At 39.6% G+C, this 19546-nt stretch overlaps 1 protein-coding gene across 13 annotated transcripts in view; it reads left to right on the top strand.

Moving 5' to 3' along the window:
* mmd (disintegrin and metalloproteinase domain-containing protein mind-meld) overlaps nt 1-19546 on the top strand; it is a 747894-nt gene that overhangs the window by 16715 nt on the left and 711633 nt on the right. For all 13 annotated transcript variants that reach the window (XR_011443137.1, XR_011443136.1, XM_070281095.1 and 10 more), the window contains exon 2: nt 9055-9271. The gene's annotated coding sequence lies outside the window, so the exon portion shown is untranslated. The remainder of the gene's footprint in view (nt 1-9054; nt 9272-19546) is intronic.

Here is a 19546-nt window from a genome sequence, read left to right as displayed (position 1 = left end):
AGCTTCCAGATGTGGTATTATGCGAGTTAACAAGCATTTTTCAAACAATTTAGACAAACAAGATAAAAGCCTTATTGGTCTGTATGATGACGGAATTGTGTGGTCTTTTCCAGGCTTCGGTATCATTATAATGATGGATTTCTTTCACTTCTTGGGAAATAGCCAATATAAATGATCCCATTAAATAGTTTGCAGATGACCTCTATAGCGCATTTTGGAAATATGATCAACATCTTTAGCGTCAGTAGGTGACCACCGGGAGCCTCTTTTGGTTTTAGCCCTCCTATGGCTTTTTCGATTTTTTTCGGCCGGAATGAAGGTTTAGTTGGCAGAGGTGTAACTTCTAGCTGAATAAGTGGCAGGAGGAATGAATTCGAGGCAGGGTTTTGCTGGAAGGCACCTTGGCGATGTATAGCGAATGTTTCAGCTTTGTTTTCTTCGCTGCGAGCCAAACATCCCGAAGAGTTTCTTATCGGGATGGTCGTTTCATTTGGGGAACTAGGATTTGGGTAGGCTCTCAACAAATACTTTGTACTACTCGTCCTCAGCTGTGCATTTTCTTCCTGTTGGTAAAGAGCCTGGTCGAGTGATTGGGTTCCTTCTTTAAGGAGTTGCTTTGAAGCTGGTGATCTGCTGTTTTGCCAATCACGACGCGTGCTCTTTGCTCGCACGAGCTGTTCAATTTGCTGATTGGATTTGTAGTATCTGTTTCGGTCTACTACTTTGAGCAGTAGAAATTTTAGCTGCCGAAACGAGTACTTCTTCCAGGAGCATGTTCAGCTCCGGGGCGTGTTTTATGTGGGCACTCACGTACTTTTTGTATTTTAGCCCGTTCGTTTTCGGCGACGTCAGGCTGAAGGGGTGTTCGGTTATTTCTGGGATTTGAAGAAGCATTAAAAGCACAGGCGTGATCTGATGACAAGTCCGAGACTTCTTTGGCACTTATTAGATTGGAAGGTATATTTTTTGTCACCGCAAAATGTGGGACTTCCAGGGAAAACATAGTCCAGTTTATTTCTCACAATGTACAATTGCCTTCCTTTGTGAGTCACAAGACGTGATCCCCATTGCGTATGTTTCGTATTGTTTTCTCCTGCGGATATAAAACAATCCCCAAGTGAATTGTCCATGAATTGAAGATGCGTTTCCACTAGTAGCTTAACGTCAATATGGTTTTTGTTCAGTAATTGTGACAATACTAGTTTATACCGTGAGATACCATTAACATTCCACATTAATATTTGTAGAGTCTGCATAGATTATTTAGACTGTTTTGCTACATTGTGTTAAAAGTGTTTGGACTGTCGTTTTCATGAGTGACATTAGCTCCATCATACTTTGTTGGAGGGTAAGCATCATAAATTCCGTTTTGCTCTGTGGCTTTTCTGGGGCCTGTAGAGCACATTGTGAGTAAGACTGAATTTCCATTCCAGATCGTAGAACATGGGCATAGGAAAATCCGTTGGTGGTGTCTAGGGTACCAAATGAGGACCTCGCAGCTTAGGCGAAGAAGACGTCTGGCGTTTTTTATGCACTCTTCAACTCCTTATACACCACATATCGTCTATAGTTTTCTGTATGGTTGCCTCCGCAGTTTCCACATTTCTTCACGGTACTGTCCTTGTTTGTAGTGCAGCAAGCGGACTTGTGGGCGTCCCCGCAGACTACACAGACAGCCCGAAGTGTGCAGTAAGACCTTGTGTGTCCATACTCTTGACAGTTAGTGCATTGCACTGGACCGTTGCGTTTATGTGGCTCTTCAAAAGTGATTTTCCGATGCAAAAGATATTGCAGGTTATAAATTGGGTGGAATTCGTTCTTCTTCAGCGACCTGGCTCGAGCTCGACCTTGAAGAGGGGTTGTGGCTTTTTATTTTTACTTAGAATGTTAATAAAATTCTTGGCGGCGAAGCCCTTTTCTTTAAGGGCGATTTTTATTTCCGCGGCGGAAAAAAAAGATAAATTAAAGATAATTATAAAAGATTTCTTCCCATTAAGAGAAAAAATCGAGGTTTCCAAAGATAAGTCTATGTAGAGGTTTGCACAGAGCCCTCGCGCAGTATTTAAGCACACAGCCTGTGACTCCATCAGGGCCTGGCGAATAAACGGGTTTGACCCTTAGAAGATCAGATAATGAGCTTTTCTCGGAGAAAGACGGACAGAAAATAAGAAAATATATATACTAAAAAATATAACTACTGACGGTTTTTTTTATGTATAAGTAGTCTATATATAAGTATAAGTCTGTTTATAGTATTTTTTGAATTCGTGAGGAAACTTGAAAACTAAGGAAGATTTTTTGAAGCGGATGGATATTTCAATGGCACACAGTCAAAATATGTATTTAAGGTATTGTAAAATTTTTCTTAGTTGACATTTACATCCGTGCATGGCAGAATATTGGACCAATCAAATGCTTGTGACAATCAGCCTTAAGGAGACAGCGAATCTTATTTTTCACGCATGGAAACTTCTGATCGATACCAAAAAATTGTTTCGATTGAAGCCGAAGCCCAAGCCGAAGCCGAAGTTGATACACCCTTGCAGCTAAAACCGGATATATATAGCAAACATCGGATAAAGTTTTCTGATCTTTATGAGAATATCAAAATAAAACCAATATATTACAATAAACCAGAAAGGAAAGCTAACTTCGGGCCGAGCTGAAGTTGATATTCCCTTGCAGTTAAAACCGGATATATATCGCAAACATCGGATATAGTTGGCCGATCCTTATGAGAATATAACCCAATTTATTATAATATAAAATCTAAAAAAAGTCCCAAACTTCTACCTTCAAAAATATCAAAGTTGGTATTTTTACCAAATACCATTTCCGATCGTTCTGTTATGTAACAGGTATAAGATATAGTCGGCCGATATGTAAGGTGGGATCAACTGACTGAAAAATAGAATCTGTGTGAAGTTCCAAGTTTCTATCTTCAAAAAAACGAAAGTTATGACTATTCCGATTGTTCAGTAATATGACAGCTTTAATATGGGATGCAATGAGAGAACTACCAGAATATTGCTCAGGGAGTTAAGCTTCGTAGCCCCCTTACATTCTGATAGGTAAGTGTTAGTGGCGGTATTAGTTTATTATTAGTTTGTAAGTGGCGGTATTAGTTTTTTGAATTAGTGGACGACGAAGACGTGGAAGGTTCTAATATGTGGAGGTTTTCTTTACGGTACTAGGCTGATGTTCTTGGACGAAAATGTTCTCTGGTAAAAAAATGGGTGAACAATGCGTCTTGAACATCAACGAGGGCAGATGAACATCAAGGAGATTGTCTTATTACTAGAGTTTATTCCATTTTAATTTCATTTTTAAAAATACATAAAGGGTTTTAAAACAATGTGCCTTTAAGCACGGAAAATTCTCAAGTGAGTAAAAACGGTAGCCTGCCTGTATTATTTTGTATCAGCGGAATCGAGGCTCAGGCAGAGGCGCATCACTGATCCAAAAGCGCTTTCTCTCTTTGTTTTTTTTTCGCGGTCATTCAGAATTTGGAAATGGCTTGCGCATCAATAAGAGCATCAGCTAGCATTCCTGTATTCATCATAAAGTTTAGAGGCCCAGACGACCGAGGAGCGCTGTAAAACGATTTGTTAGTATATATTAAACTATTTGTAATTTGTTATGCTAGGAGGAGTTAAAATTCTATATTTTAAATTTCAGGGACAGGAAAGAGATGTTATAGAGTAGAGACCATTATAGTTCGAACATAATACCCTAAAAGGGTCATGCAGTGCATATGTCGAACTACGAGGGCTAACAATAAAGTAAGGTCCCCAATTTTTTTTTTCATACAAAATGACATTTATTTACAAAAAGCGATACACAAATCTTGAAAGAAGATCTGCGTCCTATTTATTTATATTTATATTTTAAATAAATATAAAAAGGCCAAGGTCTTGGCTACTTTTCTACATAATCGCCATTTTTTTCCAACACCTTGCGCATCCGCACGATGAACTTGTCTATGCCGGCAGAATAACACTCTCCGTCCTCCTCGCGCAGCCAGGTGTTGACCTCTTTCTGAACATCCGCGTCACTATCAAACTTCTTCCCTCCGAGACGTTTTTCAGGGCGGGGAACATGTGGTAGTCACTTGGGGCCACGTCGGGACTATAGGGAGGGTGATCGATGATTTTTGGTCGCACATTCCACGCGCCGCTTCATGTGGTCTTCGGTCAGCTGTTTCGGCACCCATCGGGCAGAAACTTTGTGATACTGCAAGTTGTTCACAAGGATATGACGGATTGTTTCCTTCTACACACTCCTCCAAGCTTCTCTTCCAAGTTTCTCTTCCAAGTTTCTAATTGTCGCACGGCGGTTTTTGAGCATTTCTGCCTCCACTGCTTGAACAATCGCATCCGAGACCGACGGTCGGCCTCTTCTCTCCTCGTCGGGAACATAAGTGCGCCCGGAATTGAACTCGCGGCTCCACTTACGCACTTTTTGTTTGTCCATACACTTTTCCCTGTAAACTTTAACTAGTTGACGATGGATTTCAATAGGTGTGACCTTTTTCGCACTCAAAAAACGTATTACAGAACGCAATTCGCACTTGGACGCTGACGCGAGGGGTACCTCCATCGTTGACGGCTGCTCAGCCAAGACTGAGCGGTCGGGGAAACCTCATCCAGCAGCAAAGTGGTAGTGGGGGAACCAAGGAACACGGCGGTGTTGCCAGATTTTGCCTAGCGCGTGATCCGGCGAAGTTGCAGCGTTGGAGACCTTACTTTATTGTCAGCCCTCGTACAATGGCTAAGGAACAGAGGACTAAAGTTTAGAGTCCTTAAGCGAGTGTTTAAGCGGGTTAGTAAATGCTGGCTATCTACATCCCCGTTAATAAGGTTATGCAGAAAGACTACACCGAGCATTGTCCTACGATTTGTTAAGCTAGGTAAGTTTATAAGTAAAAGTCTGCTGCTGTAGGATGGAAGCTGAAGATTTGCATCCCACTATAGACCTCTAAGTACGAATATTAAAAAGTTCTTTTGTACGGATTCTATGCGGTCCTTATGTACTCCATATTGGGGACTCCAGACACATGAACCGTACTCCAGTATGGGACGGACCAAAGAAATAAATAATGTTTTGGTTATGTATGGGTCATTAAATTCTTTTGATGGGTCATTAAATACCACCTTTTAATAAAATCAAGGACTCCTTTAGCCTTATTAACCATTAAGGAAATATGGTCGGAAAATTTAAGTTTAATGCCTAATAGGACGCCGAGATCATAAACCTGAGTTAATTTCTCTAAGGCAATCCCATTAATAGAATAAGTAGCTTGCAGGGGGCTAGAACGATAAAAAGACATATGCTTGCATTTTGATCCATTAAGTATTAGATCATTAGCTAAACACCATTCTTGAAAGCTATCAAGGTCAGACTGAAGACTGCATTGGGCAGAGATGGATTTGTACTGGAGACAAAGCTTTACATCATCTGCATACATAAGAACTAGAGAGCTTGTTAAAGCAGGGGGCAAGTCGTTTATAAAAAGCGTAAATAATAACGGGCCAAGATGACTTCCTTGAGGGACGTCAAATGTAGCACGGACCAGACGGGGCTGTATGTTTTTAAATAAGACTCTTTGTGTCCTTCCATCTAGCATATTCAGTTTACTCAACAAGAGTGAGTGATTAACTGAATCAAATGCTTTGCTGAAGTCTGTGTAAATTACATCGGTTTGATATCCCTTACAAAAGCCATCTATGACAAAGGATGTCTACTCCAGTAAATTTGTGGTGGTAGAGCGACGCTTAATAAAGCTATGCTGACAGGGAGATTTAATCGAAGAGCAAAGGTGATGCAAATGAGGGGTAATTAATTTTTCAAATAACTTTGGAATTGCCGACAACTTAGAGATGCCTCTGTAGGTGGCAGCATCGGACTTTTTCCCTTTTTTTTGTAGGGGACTTATGAATGATTCCTTCCACTTAAGGGGAAAAATCGAGGTCTCCAAAGATAAGTTGAAAAGTCTAAGAAGAGGTTTTCACAGAGCCCTGGCACAGTATTTTAGCGCACAGCCTGTTACTCCATCGGGGCCTGGCGAATAAATGGGTTTGACCCTTAGAATATCAGATAATAAGTTGTCAATATTTATCTGTCAATTTAGGCGGAAAGTTGTTTGAAAAAATTCTGCGAATAGATCGGCAATGGCCTGATCAGAGCTTGCAGAGGAATTTTCAAACGTAAGCAGGGGTGAAAAAGATACGTGTTTATGCTTAGTGTTTACAAAATTATAAAACTGCTTTGGATCCTGAGTAAATTGTATCCGGCAGCGGCGAATATAATTCCTGTAACATTCAGCGTTATGCACGGTAAAATTTCACCGAGCTAGTAGATATCTTGAAAAATCAATAGTACTGCAGGTGACGTTAAGATCAGTAAATGCCAGAATATCGGACCAATCATATGTATCTATAAGGCTATTAAGTTTGTGAAAATCAGCTTTACGGAAACAGCGAATCTTGTTACGACGCGGAGACATCTGATCGTACCAGGAATGGTTACGATTGAAACCTCCAGCGTGGGGTGATATGGATCCTCTCGGGTTGATAGGGGAAAAGCTCTGGAGAGAGCGGTACCATCAGGATCAGATACAAAACATAAGTCTAAAAGTCGACCTAACGAATTTCTAACATGGTTAATCTGACCTAGGGACATGTCAAACATACTCGCGGTGAAGTCATGGTGAGTGATAAGTGACAAAGATGGTGAGTTCTCGACGTTGGACCACTTTAATTCTGGGATATTAAAGTCGCCTACAGTGACGAGCTGGTTACGATCAGTCATATGATTAAAAACGGGTTGAATAGCGGACAAATGCTGCCAATATGTGGGCGGTTCAGACGATGGCGGTATATACGAAAATGTAATGTATAAATTTATTTCTCGGACAAAATGATTTTAATGCAAATAAACTCACTGTCACCATTTCTCTACATGTACTATAAGTTCCGGGAAGCCTTGCACTTCTTCTAAGCTTGTCGTGCCGCTCAAGCCGCCGTGTCGCCGTCGCCCCGCTTCGCTCCTTTTTTTATATCACGTTGCTTTATTTATTGGGAACCGGGAAGACTGCTGGTACCATAAACGATCGTTAAATCATTATGGGTGATCCCAGCGCGATAGTCTTGGCAAAGTCTCGGCAGATATTTACAAATAATTTCGACCAGTTTTCCGAGTGACACAATCAATAACGAAATTTGACTGAGCGGTTCTAACCGTTCCGTTCTTCCTATCTCTTGTTGCGATTTCTCGGTGCCATCATTTGTCTCAACCTTGGCGCGCTTCCCTGCATCTTTTTTTTCGTCACTGGAATGTATACTGGAAAGGTTTCTGGAAAGGAATAGATTAGGAATAGCATCTGAGACAAAAGGCTCATGAACTTTTGGAGGAATTTTTGGAGTTGCAAAGCAAAGCCAAATCAGCGGAACAGATGCAAGAGGCTGAGCTGCACAGTTTGTTCGACAGGACCAATACGTTGTGCTGGAAAGGTTCATGATGAGCTAGGGAATCTAAGCTACATGAAGCAGTTCTCAGTTGTGGGACCTCATTGAGCTGCACCGCGTACACCTTACATTCTCTGCGTCGGGAGGATGTCACTCCATCTTCACTTCTCGTTTTTGCCCTTACCTATCTGTGTTCATCGTCTCTGGAATCGCTTAATGCTGGAAACGCCACTTATTTTTCGGCTCGCAACCATGAATGTGGGGAGCTTCAAGTCTGGGGCTCAATTCTGGGATCGTTTCACTGAGTCTCGCCGACACATTCACACAACTGGCTTCTACTAATTCCTCAGCCTGATTCGGATTGTGAACCTCATAGGCTTAGGTGGTTGGGATGGCAGTGGATGCACGCGTGCTATGGAAAATGAGAGTTTTCCCCCCACAGGTATAAAAGTACGAAACGTCATGCTCGCAACCTACTTTTAAATCATATAAAAATGTGGAAATTTCCCATAGTGCAATGATTTCAATAAGCTTAGGAATTTATTTGACTTTTAGTTAAAAGGCTTTTTTAAGAGATAAGTGAGTAAAAACACTTCCCACGTGAGTGGGAGGTCGATAAAAAAAAGGTGTGAAACTAGATAAAGTCCCAGTGGAATAAAAATCAGAATCTCAATAACTTTTAATATTTTGAATAACTTTATAATATAACAAGAAAGGAAAGCTAACTTCGGGCGGAGCCGAAGTTTATATACCCTTGCAGTTAAAACCGGATATATATCGCAAACATCGGATATAGTTGGTCGATCCTTATGATTACAACATAATAAAATCAATTAATTACAATTAAAGATCTAAAAAAAAGTCCCAAGCTTCTATCTTAAAAAATACGAAAGTTGATATTTCTACCAAATACCATTTCCGATCGTTCAGTTATATGGCAGCTATAGTCGGCCGATCCTAATAAAATTTCGTAGGTTGGATCAACTGACCAAAAATAGAATCTGTACTAAGTTTCAGCATTCTATCTTCAAAAACACGAAAGTTGGGTCATTTCCGATCATTCAGTTATATGGCCGCTATAAGATATAGTCGGCCGATCCTTATGAAATTTGGCATGTCGTAATGTTTTGCCAAAAATAGCTCTCGTGTCAAATTTGAACTCTCTAACTCTAAAAGTCTAAAAGTTATGCCATTTCCGATCAATCAGTTATATGGCAGCTATAAGATATAGTCGGCCGATCCCGACCGTTCCGACTTATATACTGCGTGCAAAGGAAAGAAGGGTGTGTGCAAAGTTTTAAGTCGATAGCTTTAAAACTGAGAGACTAGTTCGCGTAGAAACAGACAGACGGACAGACGGACATGCTCATATCAACTCAGGAGGTGATCCTGATCAAGAATATATATAATTTATAGGGTCGGAGATGTCTCCTTCACTGCGTTGCAAACTTTTGGACAAAATTATAATACCCTCTGCAAGGGTATAAAAATAGAGTGAAATTCAAAAGAATTTATGTAAAAACCTAAATGTACAATTGAATATAAAGCCCCGTCTTAAGCCTTTTAATACTACCTTGCCCCTTTTCAGATAATTTGAACTTTGGCACGAATGCGCCATATCAGCAAAGTATGACATGCTGCTTCTTGGGCCAATTCACATTCGGCCGTCCTGATTATGCATTTGCATCGAATGTGTCTTTCAAACTAAGCCAAGCTCTTCAGTTGTTTCTCGTAAATTAATAAAATTATTGGACCATCAAAGCTGCCAATCTTTTGGATGACATAAGATTTCATTATCATGCTTGGTATGTATTTCGGTATTGGCTTACTTTGTCTGCAAGACAAATCAAAACTTTTTTATGAAATTATCTAATAAAAACTTTGTTTTTTCAACTACAATGAGGTATGGCTTTAATATAGTTACACAAAATGGCTCCGAAACGTATATAGGTAGTGTTAAAAGCGTGGATTTACAAGAAACTCAATGTGTGGATGCCACACGAATTGACGTAGAACAACTTATTTATGAGTATTGATGCATGAGAATCGCTTGTAAATCGCTTGTAAATCGATCCGTTTCTAAAGAAGATGGTGACTGACAGGTGTTCAGGTGTTTGATGGTGTTCAAAACCGGTGAAGTGGGCAAAACGGTGGCAAAGCTTAGATTGACGTTCATGGTGAAGTTTATGCTGGGTGCTTGGTTCACGAAAAGATTATACAATACATAGATGGGACATCAAGCCCAAAACGGTCCTCAGGCCCTTTTTTCTGCGAGCCTATTGGTGAGAGAGGAACGCAAATGCATACGATTGTATTCTTAGAACCTTTACATGAATGTGTAAAAAAAAGTATGCCTTTGTATGCATGTGTTACTGCTCGCACGACGGCGTAAAAATGTTTTGGCTTCCAAATTTCATGTGGTAGTAGAACAAATAGTATGGTAGCGTAATGCATGGAGTAGTTGCTCTTTGTCCAATTTACCTAAATATGTTCAAATCCTACTAAAGACTTCAAACTTTTTTCAAACTTTTATCAAAGAAAAAAATACAAAATTATGTCCAGTAAATAAAATTCCGTAATTTTGTCATCCGACACTTATTTTTGCAACAATTGTAATAGAATGCAATTAAAAATAATAATTTAAGAAAATTATAATTAAAGTATAATAATTAAAGTAAAATAATCATAAAACTAAAAAAAATTTTTTTAAAATTGAAACAATCTTACTTATAAAATCGAACTCTGGACCGCAAGGGTACGGAGCGCGTGCTTTCCATCTAGGCTACCTTCCAAGTTTTTTTTATTGATATTTAAAGTTGGTATTAAAGTAAAAGCGAGAATGGCAAAAACAGAGCTAAAAAGTAAAGATAGTAGAAGATATTTCTGATCTCTTTGCTCTCACACTTCACTGTTCCAAAGATGTTACGTTCTTAAAATAGAATTCTCTCTTTCCCTCACTCATCTGCTAGCCGTTTGTTGTGGAACCCGCTTTCCAATTCAGCGGGTTCCACTAAGCGGCCTGACCTTATAACGACTTTTATGGCGGGATCCATTACAAACTAAGGCGATGTTAAGGTAATTTCTAAATTTTTATTTTTCTTGTTTGGATTATAAATTTGAAAGAAAAAACATAAAACACTCTCCCGCATGCTTTTTAAGCTAAAGGGTTAAAAGGGTTATAAACAAAAAAAATTTCACCATTTTCCCATTTCACTTCCCGGTTTAAGGTGCTTGTATGTATATCTGATTTAATAGGTTTTTTATATTTTAGGGTTGCCAAAGTGGATGGAAAAGCTATAAATTTGAGTTTTTCTTATTAAAATTAATGAAAATGATAAAAAGATTTTCAGATAATGTAGTCCAACTTTAAAATAATGTGCATAAAAACAAGAAAGGAAAGCTAACTTCCTTAACAAAAGCTTAACAAGAAAGTTGATATACCGTTGCAGTTAAAACGGGATATATATCGCAAAAATCGGATATAGGTGGCCGATCATTATGAGAATATAACCATTATAATATAACCAATTTATAACATTAAAAAAATTAAAAAAAGTCCCTAATCAAGACTTAAGTCCAAATACCATTTCCTTCGTTCGGTTATATGGCAGCTATAACATATAGTTGTCTGATCGTTATGAAATTTGGTACAATTGACAAAAACAAAAAAAAGTTCCAACTTTCAGATCAACTGACAACAAAAATAGAATCTGTACAAAGATCTAACTTTCTATCTTCAAAAACACGAAAGTTGCGTCATTTCTGATTGTTCAGTTATATAGCAGCTGTAGGATATAGTCGCCCGATCCCTATTCAATTAGGTAAGTCGTATAATTTTTCCAAAAATAGCACTCATGCAAAATCCGAACGCCCGTACTCTAGAAACACCAAAGTTATACTATTTCTGATCAATCAGTTATATGTCAGCTATAGGATATCGTCGGCCAACCCCGGCCTTTACGACTTATATACTGTGTGTAAAAGAAACAAGGGTGTGTAAAATAAGGTTTTCTTTAGTAGTGGCAGAGTGTTTGCCTACAACATTCTCCACCTGCACAGCTCTTGCAGGAGGGTTTCACCGTGGCACGCGCTGCTCACGGAATTCTGGGTTCTGACGAAACCGATGCGGCAAGTTGCTGCCCACAACGGTAGGTCACTTTGTAGATGTCTCTGTACTCCTGTAATGATGCAGGGCATCGATCAAGACTAGGTGTTGGCCACGATCAGTGACGATGATGCTGCTGATCCTCTTCTTGTAAACTGGTAGCCGGGTCGTGGCTGCAGTTATTCCTCCAAATAAAATACAAGACTTGGAAGAGGTGCCTTTATTCTTAACTTATTCTTATTATTTTATTTTATATTATTATTAACTTATTTATTCTTATTCTTAACTCGCACAGATCACAGACGTCGGCCAACGCCCGTCGTAAGACCATATGCGTCGTCCGTCTTCGTGTCCTTATCTCAGTTCACCGTTGCATTGTTAACTACTCTCCTTTTTCAAAACATGGACGTTCTCGGCCATACCCATGTTAGCAAGAATTTGAGTCACCACTATCGAGGCTCTGCTTCGCCGTCTGATGAATCTTTATCTTTATCGATACGCAGAACGCGAATCAGTAAAGCGCTGCTGCAGCTAACATTTTGTTGTAAGCAATTGCTGCTCCATGCAATTGCAATTTGTTGTAAGCAATATGCTGCGGGCTTTTTTCGTTTAGTGAAAAAAGAATAGGCTTAAAAGGGAGTGGAGTCTGAGAGCGTTTCGTTGCGATGGCGAGCCTGCATGGGTTATCCTTGAATCGCTGCGAATGGTAAGTCGTAGCCTATGACGTGAAAGCGTGTGATATCTGGCGTATGGTATGTGTGCGATTGGAAAAGATACATGTCGGGAAAGAGACTGCATAAATGACCAGAATGACCGATATTGTAATGCTTTTTCAGCATGGATCGTATAGTTTCGGAGTTAAACGATGCCTCATTATCGCAATAAATCGATCGAACATAAGAGAATTGGAATTTTCACATTTAAATTGGCGCGCGGTTCTATTGGCTGGACCACCGCAAACTTGCTGAATTTATCGACAGCAGTGAGAAAGTACTTTCCCCCTGTTAAGAAGATGTCCATGTGTAACATCTCTCCCACCCGCGATGGTATTGGCGAAATTCCTAATTCCTGCTTTAATGGGTGCCTATTATATTTTGCTTTCTGACAAATCCTGCAGTTTAGAACGATTTCAGTTTATATTTTTCCCATTTTTAAAAAATAATAGTCAAGCAGCACTTGTTAAATATTTTTGCTTTTTGTATTGCTTTTTGCTCGTCCGGTCTGATAACGTCCGACACCCAATACTTACAATACCAAAATCTAGTGGCCGGGAAGAGCCGAACCAGACTATCTTGAATACGGGCCAAAACTGGAAGCTTACAATGTATGGCGTTCACGACGTTGGGCTTTACTACGTCTTTCACTAAGTCCACCAATGTCTCCTAATCAGAAAAATCAATTTGATGGCGAGTCTTAGTACCAAACACAATAAATAGTCGCTTATTTGACGTGGACGCCTCCTCCAATATGATTTGGTTTTGAAAACAGTTAACTGGCTTTTCCGTGGCCTCAATAACAAGTGTTGATGACTCTTCACTGTGAATAGTGGCTCGATTCGACTCCGCTGAACTTTGCAAAATGTGAATACGTTGTCGCGACAAAGCGTCCGCCACACAGTTTTCCTTTCCTGGCTTATACATGAGCTTTGCACCACTTTCTTCAATGTGGGCCTTCCAGCGTTTGAGTATTGAATTAGGATTCTTATCAGAAACCGCAAATATAAGGGGCTGATGGTCCGTAAATATGTTTATGTCACTTTTTCCATAGAGATAGTGACGAAGACTATCCAAGGCCCATACAATTGCTAGTAATTCCCTTCAACGTTCTGGATATCATCGTCATAGGCCTATTTCCCTAAGACAAAACTGCACCTATGCCAAAGGATGAAGCATCAGTTATCAAATCAAATGGTAGCGTAAAATCTGGGTAATGGAGGATAACGTCCTTTGAAGCAAGAATATTTCTAAGCTTGTCAAATGCGCTTAACTGGGACTCATCAAAGCTCACCGAAATGCCTTTTGAACGGTATTTGCTAACCCTGCCACCTTCACCTTTCAGTAACTCTGTCAAAGGTCTCGCTATTGATGTGAAATCTTTAATGAAGCATCGATAGTAACTCGCTAAGCCCAAGAACGATCTCAGCTCGAACAAATTACTTGGCTGTTTAAAATCCTTGATGGCTTTTACCTTGTCCTGATTTGTCCTACCCTCCTTTGTCACAACAAAACCGAGGAAGTCGACACTTTCTTTAAAAAAGTGTGACTTTTCCTTGGACACTTGCATGTTGGCGTCCGGCAGGCACTTTAAAACATCCGCAATATGGTCAACATGAGATTCTTCAGTTTCTGAAAAGACAATAACGTCATCCACATAGACGTAAAAGATCCTTCCTATTTTCTCCCGGAGGACATCGTCTATTGCCCTTTGAAAAATGCTTGAGGCATTCTTTAGTCCGAAGGGTGGCTGCAGAACTCGTACTTGCCTCCATTGACCGCAAAAAAGAAGTTTTCTGCCTGTCCAATTCCGCAAGCTCTATCTGGTGGTAACCGTACTTAAGGTCGAGGGTAGTGAAAAATTTGGCCCTTCCCAGATTCGACAGTATCATATTTATACTCGGCATGGGGTATCTATCAGCAATAGTTTTCAAATTTAATTTTCTAAAATCGACTACTAAGCGTTTATTAGGCGATCCCGAAGCGTCGGAGCCCTTTTTATCTACATCCCATATGGGGTTATTGTAGGGAGACCGAGATGGTCGAATAATGTTTTTATAAGTAAGTCAGTGTTTTATAAGTAAGTTCATAAGTTATAAGTAAGCCATTTTTTAGTATGTCTTTGATCGCCTGATTGACAAAATCAGCAGCACCCATCGAAAACGGGTACAGTTTTAAATAAACGGGTTCATTATCCTCTGTCCGAATAGTCGCTACAACATTTGTGTTGAACGGCAACTTCTTATTTGGGTCAGCAAAGACCACTGAGTATTTAGAGATGATCTGCTGAAAACTTCCTTGCACTTTTGGGGGTGCGACAATATCCTCAATTTTCGTAAAGTTAACCTGAGCGCATTTTTGAAAGTGCAGATCCTCACGTCCCCCATTAAATCTAATAGAATTGCTTTTAAGATCAATGGTCGCACCTACTTGCGCTAACAGGTCAAGGCCAATAATGCCGTCAAAAGTTTTAAGTCTGGGTAATAAGAAAAAAAGGCTTTCTACACCAAAAAAATAAAACTGGCATTTGTGTTCTATTTTTCGACCCCATGAAGTTAATTGACACTAAATGGAGAATCAACGGGAATTGAAGTCGGCCACCCAATCTCTCTCTTGATGTAGCTCTTAGAGGCCCACGTGTCAACTAGAAACTTTCGTGGTTCCCCCGCTACTGTTCGTTGGACGAACGGAAGTAGGGACGATCCCCCTAAAAAATGCACGGCATCACTTTCATACCCCGTTTTTTCTTCATCGTCTATGTCATCTACCGCATCACTAGCAATCTGATTATAATAATCCTCGGTTTGACCACCCTTATCTTCTTCAAACAGATGAATAACCCTTTGTCGCCTAAAGTCAGAAAACCTTTGAGAGTTCAACGGTCTCTTGTGTAAATTTTGTGGCTATGCATCTAGTGCTTGCAGCGCGGAAGAACCCTGAGAGCGCTGAAAGTTTGTCGCTTGACGGAACTTAGACGGTATTGGATCTACGTCCATCTTCTCTAATGGTGTATTATCAACAACGGTTAGTTGACCTTGATCCCTGGTAAAATATGGATTTTTCCACCCCTTTTTATACCCTTACAGAGGGTATTATAATTTTGGTCAAAAGTGTGCAACGCAGTGAAGGAGACATCTCCGACCCTATAAAGTATATATATTCTTGATCAGGATCACCTCCTGAGTTGATATGAGCATGTCCGTCTGTCCGTCTGTCTGTCCGTCTGTCTGTCTGTTTCTACGCGAACTAGTCTCTCAGTTTTAAAGCTAGGGTCTTAAAACTTTGCACACACCCTTCTTTTGCACGCAGTATATAAGTCGGAACGGCCCGGATCGGCCGACTATATCCTATAGCTGCCATATAACTGATTGATCGGAAATGGTATAACTTCGGTGTTTTTAGAGTTAGAGAGTTCAAATTTGACACAAGAGCTATTTTTGGCAAAATATTACGACATGCCAAATTTCATAAGGATCGGCCGACTATATCCTATAGCTGCGAAATAACTGAACGATCGAAAATGACCCAACTTTCGTCTTTTTGAAGATAGATAGCTGAAACTAAGTACAGATTCTATTTTTGGTCAGTTGATTCAACCTACCAAATTTTATTAGGATCGGCCGACTATATCCTATAGCTGCCATATAACTGATTGATCGGAAATGGCATAACTTTTAGACTTTTAGAGTTAGAGAGTTCAAATTTGACACGAGAGCTATTTTTGGCAAAACATTACGACATGCCAAATTTCATAAGGATCGGCCGACTATATCTTATAGCGGCCATATAACTGAATGATCGGAAATGACCCAACTTTCGTGTTTTTGAAGATAGAATGCTGAAACTTAGTACAGATTCTATTTTTGGTCAGTTGATCCAACCTACGAAATTTCATTAGGATCGGCCGACTATATCCTATAGCTGCCATATAACTGAACGATCGGAAATGGTATTTGGTAGAAATATCAACTTTGTATATCAACTTCGGCTCCGCCCGAAGTTAGCTTTCCTTTCTTGTTAAGTATCTGTTTGTGGTTGGAATCGGGTGTCCCTTGTAACGGACTACTCTGGGCTTGCCTAAAATGTTCCTCCTCTATGAACCTGGCATACTGTATGGCAAAGACATGCCTCTCGTGGTTTGTCTTCATTTCCTGAGCCATTGCCAAGGATGATTGAAAGTCCCTAGGCTGAGCAGCAAAAAAAACGTATGTTAAGTTTCTCTTCAGCCCGGAAATAAATACACTTAGGGCATCAGCCCTATACTTTTCATTCATATATCGAGCATGGTCAGTCTCATATGTTATAGTTGTCTTAATTGTTAGGATTTTCAGCTTCTTCTCAATCTCCCCATAAAACTGTGCAATAGACATCTGCCCCTGCCTTAGTGTTGTGAGATCTTGCTCGAGCAAGTATAATGGGCGCTTATCAGAATAGGTAAAGTCAAGGCGGCTTATAATAGCCTCAAAATTAAAAACAGTATTAAAGGATGAAAAGATAGAATCAGCAGATCACCTAATCTTGTTACGGATTATCAGAACAGCCTGATAATGCTTAGAACTCCCGTCAAAACGTCTAAACAACTCATGTCATGCTAGTGCTGCCTGTCGCCAAGAAACATATTTTCCCTGTGAGCCATCAATCTCTGGCAATGATTTTACCGCCTCAAGGCCTTCGTCGCAAAAACGTATTACCGGATACAGCAACAGGCGAGTATACCACAATATCAGGAGCAGATAGTGTCGCAGCGCTAAACCTATCAGTGACTTTCTGTAATTTCTCTTCAAACTCTTGTTTCTGCACCTGTAATGCGGCCGAAACCGCTGCATTTATAATTGCCTGTAGTTGTGGGGATCCATACTTTGTTTTTTCTGTACTATACGTTCAGCGGCCTCTTCTGATAAGGCGAGGTTATTTAGCCGAACAATCAAGCTTTCAGACTCTGAATCACTCATACAATCGTCTCAAAAAATATTGAACCGTCGCCAAGCTAGGCGCTAAACTAAGCGCTTATCTATTTACCGTACTCTTCTCCGCGAAGTGATTTTACTGATTTCAGAAAGGAAAAAAACCGCAACACAGAGAGAAATAAATCACTCTAATTTCTTGACTTTAATGCAGCCAGTTTTCAAAAAGAAATGTTTTATAAAAATAACACAAATATAAATATGTTATTTTATTAACGATTCTTTTAATTTTTCCAATTCACAAAAGGGTTTCACTTATATGAATCTATAAAAGTTTTTCTTCCTTTTCGCAGTTTTATGTGTGGGCCAGCCCACGTTACCAGTTTTAAGATGATGATTTTATATATATATTTTTTTTTTTGCCTCGTGTTTTTGAGGTTTGGAGATTTCGTCGGGGTCTTCGACTTGGTTGGGCGCCAAATAAGGTTTTATTTAGTTGTGGCAGCGTGTTTGCCTACAACATTCTCTACCTGCACAGCTCTTGCAGGAGGGTTCCACCGTGGCACGTGGTGATCGTGGAATTGTGGGTTCTAACGAAACCGATGCGGCAAGTTGCTGCCCACAACGGTAGGTCACTTTGTAAATGTCTCTTCACTCCTGTAATGATGCAGGACATCGATCAAGACTAGGTGGTGGCCACGATCAGTGACGATGATGCTGCTGATCCTCTTCTTGTAAACTGGTAGCCGGTTCGTGGCTGCAGTTATTCCTCCAACGGTGATTAAAAATAGATACAAGACTTGAAAGAGGTGCCTTTATTCTTCGGCTGTCAGCTCAGAACTGATTAACATAAGAGCTTAAACGTAACCCTAACTTGCACAGATCACAGCAGTCGGCCAACGCCCGTCGTAAGACCATATGCATCGTCCGGCTTCGTGTCCTTATCTCAGATCACCGTTGCATTGTTAACTTGTACGAAGTTTCAAGTCGATAGCTTCGGAAATGATAGGTCGGAGATGTCTCCTTCACTGCGTTGCACACTTTTGACCAAAATTATAATACCCTCGGCAAGGGTATAACAAATCATTAGTTACATTACATACATAGTTATTATAGTTACATTACAAAATAGTTACACGTGTCTTACAGGTCTATAATTTAGATAGTAAGCTTAAAACAATAATATAAAACTACTTTAAACAAAATGGGCGTGTTTATACGCCCATATGCCCATACCACTCATAATATATTTAAAAATATACTTTTAAATTCCAAATATGATAACAAAAAATACAAATAATTATTAAGAAAAGTTTTATATGCATTTCCTATAAAAAAAAAATATATATATATACAACAAATTCATTAATTAATTACCTAATAAATCAAATACAGATTCTTTTAATAATTTTTTTTTTTTTACATGCCAATTTTCTTAATCCACTTATAAGAGGATCTGAACTTAATAATAACCTATTTAATAGGTCTATATTTGTTGCGGATCGCGAGATTTTTCTTGTATGCTGTAGTCTAAATTTGTTTATATCTTTATTGTTAGCCTCTGCAACTTCCTTAGAGAGCCAATCGAGACTAATGCTTTATTAATAACCTCAGGAGCGTGTATAAATATTTTATGCTCCAAAGCTGGCATTTAATAGCTTTCCATTGATAGGTTTCCACAAGTCCTCTTGCTGTCTCCAGCGCACACTCTCTAAATTTTTCAATTTTTATTTTGTAGCCAGAATTTAAAGCCTGCAAAATGGTGGCGCATCTGTCAATTAAACTTTTATCTAGGCCTGTAATTTTTGCAGCTAGTCCAGAATTGTTAAAAAATTTACGATCTGTGATTCCATCATTTGATGTACCACTACCGCCAAACTTGGCGTGTCTACAGTAAGCCCCATAAGTGGTGCGCTTATCGCACTTGAGAAAGGGTCGCATAGCACGTCAACGTGCAGTGCGTTGACAAGTAGTTTTAATAGATTTAAGATTCTCATGTATCGTACTTATAAGAGAACTTTACCAACTAAAATCAGTTTCCATAAGGAGCTCATTGGAGTACGACCTTTATTTTGGGGCTCCTCTTAACAATTTGCTTCAGGTAATGTTTGAATTGCCTCTTGGGAGGCATTTCTTAAAGCGTTTGCAGCAGACTCATCTATTTCAGTTATTTTGTCTATTCGTCGATACTTTGTTCTTGTTGAAGACTCGTTGAAATCGGATTTGGGACGCCCACGATCCTTAGATTCATGTGATTTTTCAGCTTTTTTCGTCACTGTGAAAGACAGCCTCATCTCAAGCCAATCCGAATGCTTCTGCAGAAAAGTCAATTTGGTACGGTTACAGTTTTGCCATTAG

Source organism: Drosophila bipectinata, chromosome XL (assembly GCF_030179905.1).
Source record: "Drosophila bipectinata strain 14024-0381.07 chromosome XL, DbipHiC1v2, whole genome shotgun sequence".
Taxonomy (NCBI): domain Eukaryota; kingdom Metazoa; phylum Arthropoda; class Insecta; order Diptera; family Drosophilidae; genus Drosophila; species Drosophila bipectinata.
This window is presented reverse-complemented; position numbering and strand designations above follow the sequence as displayed.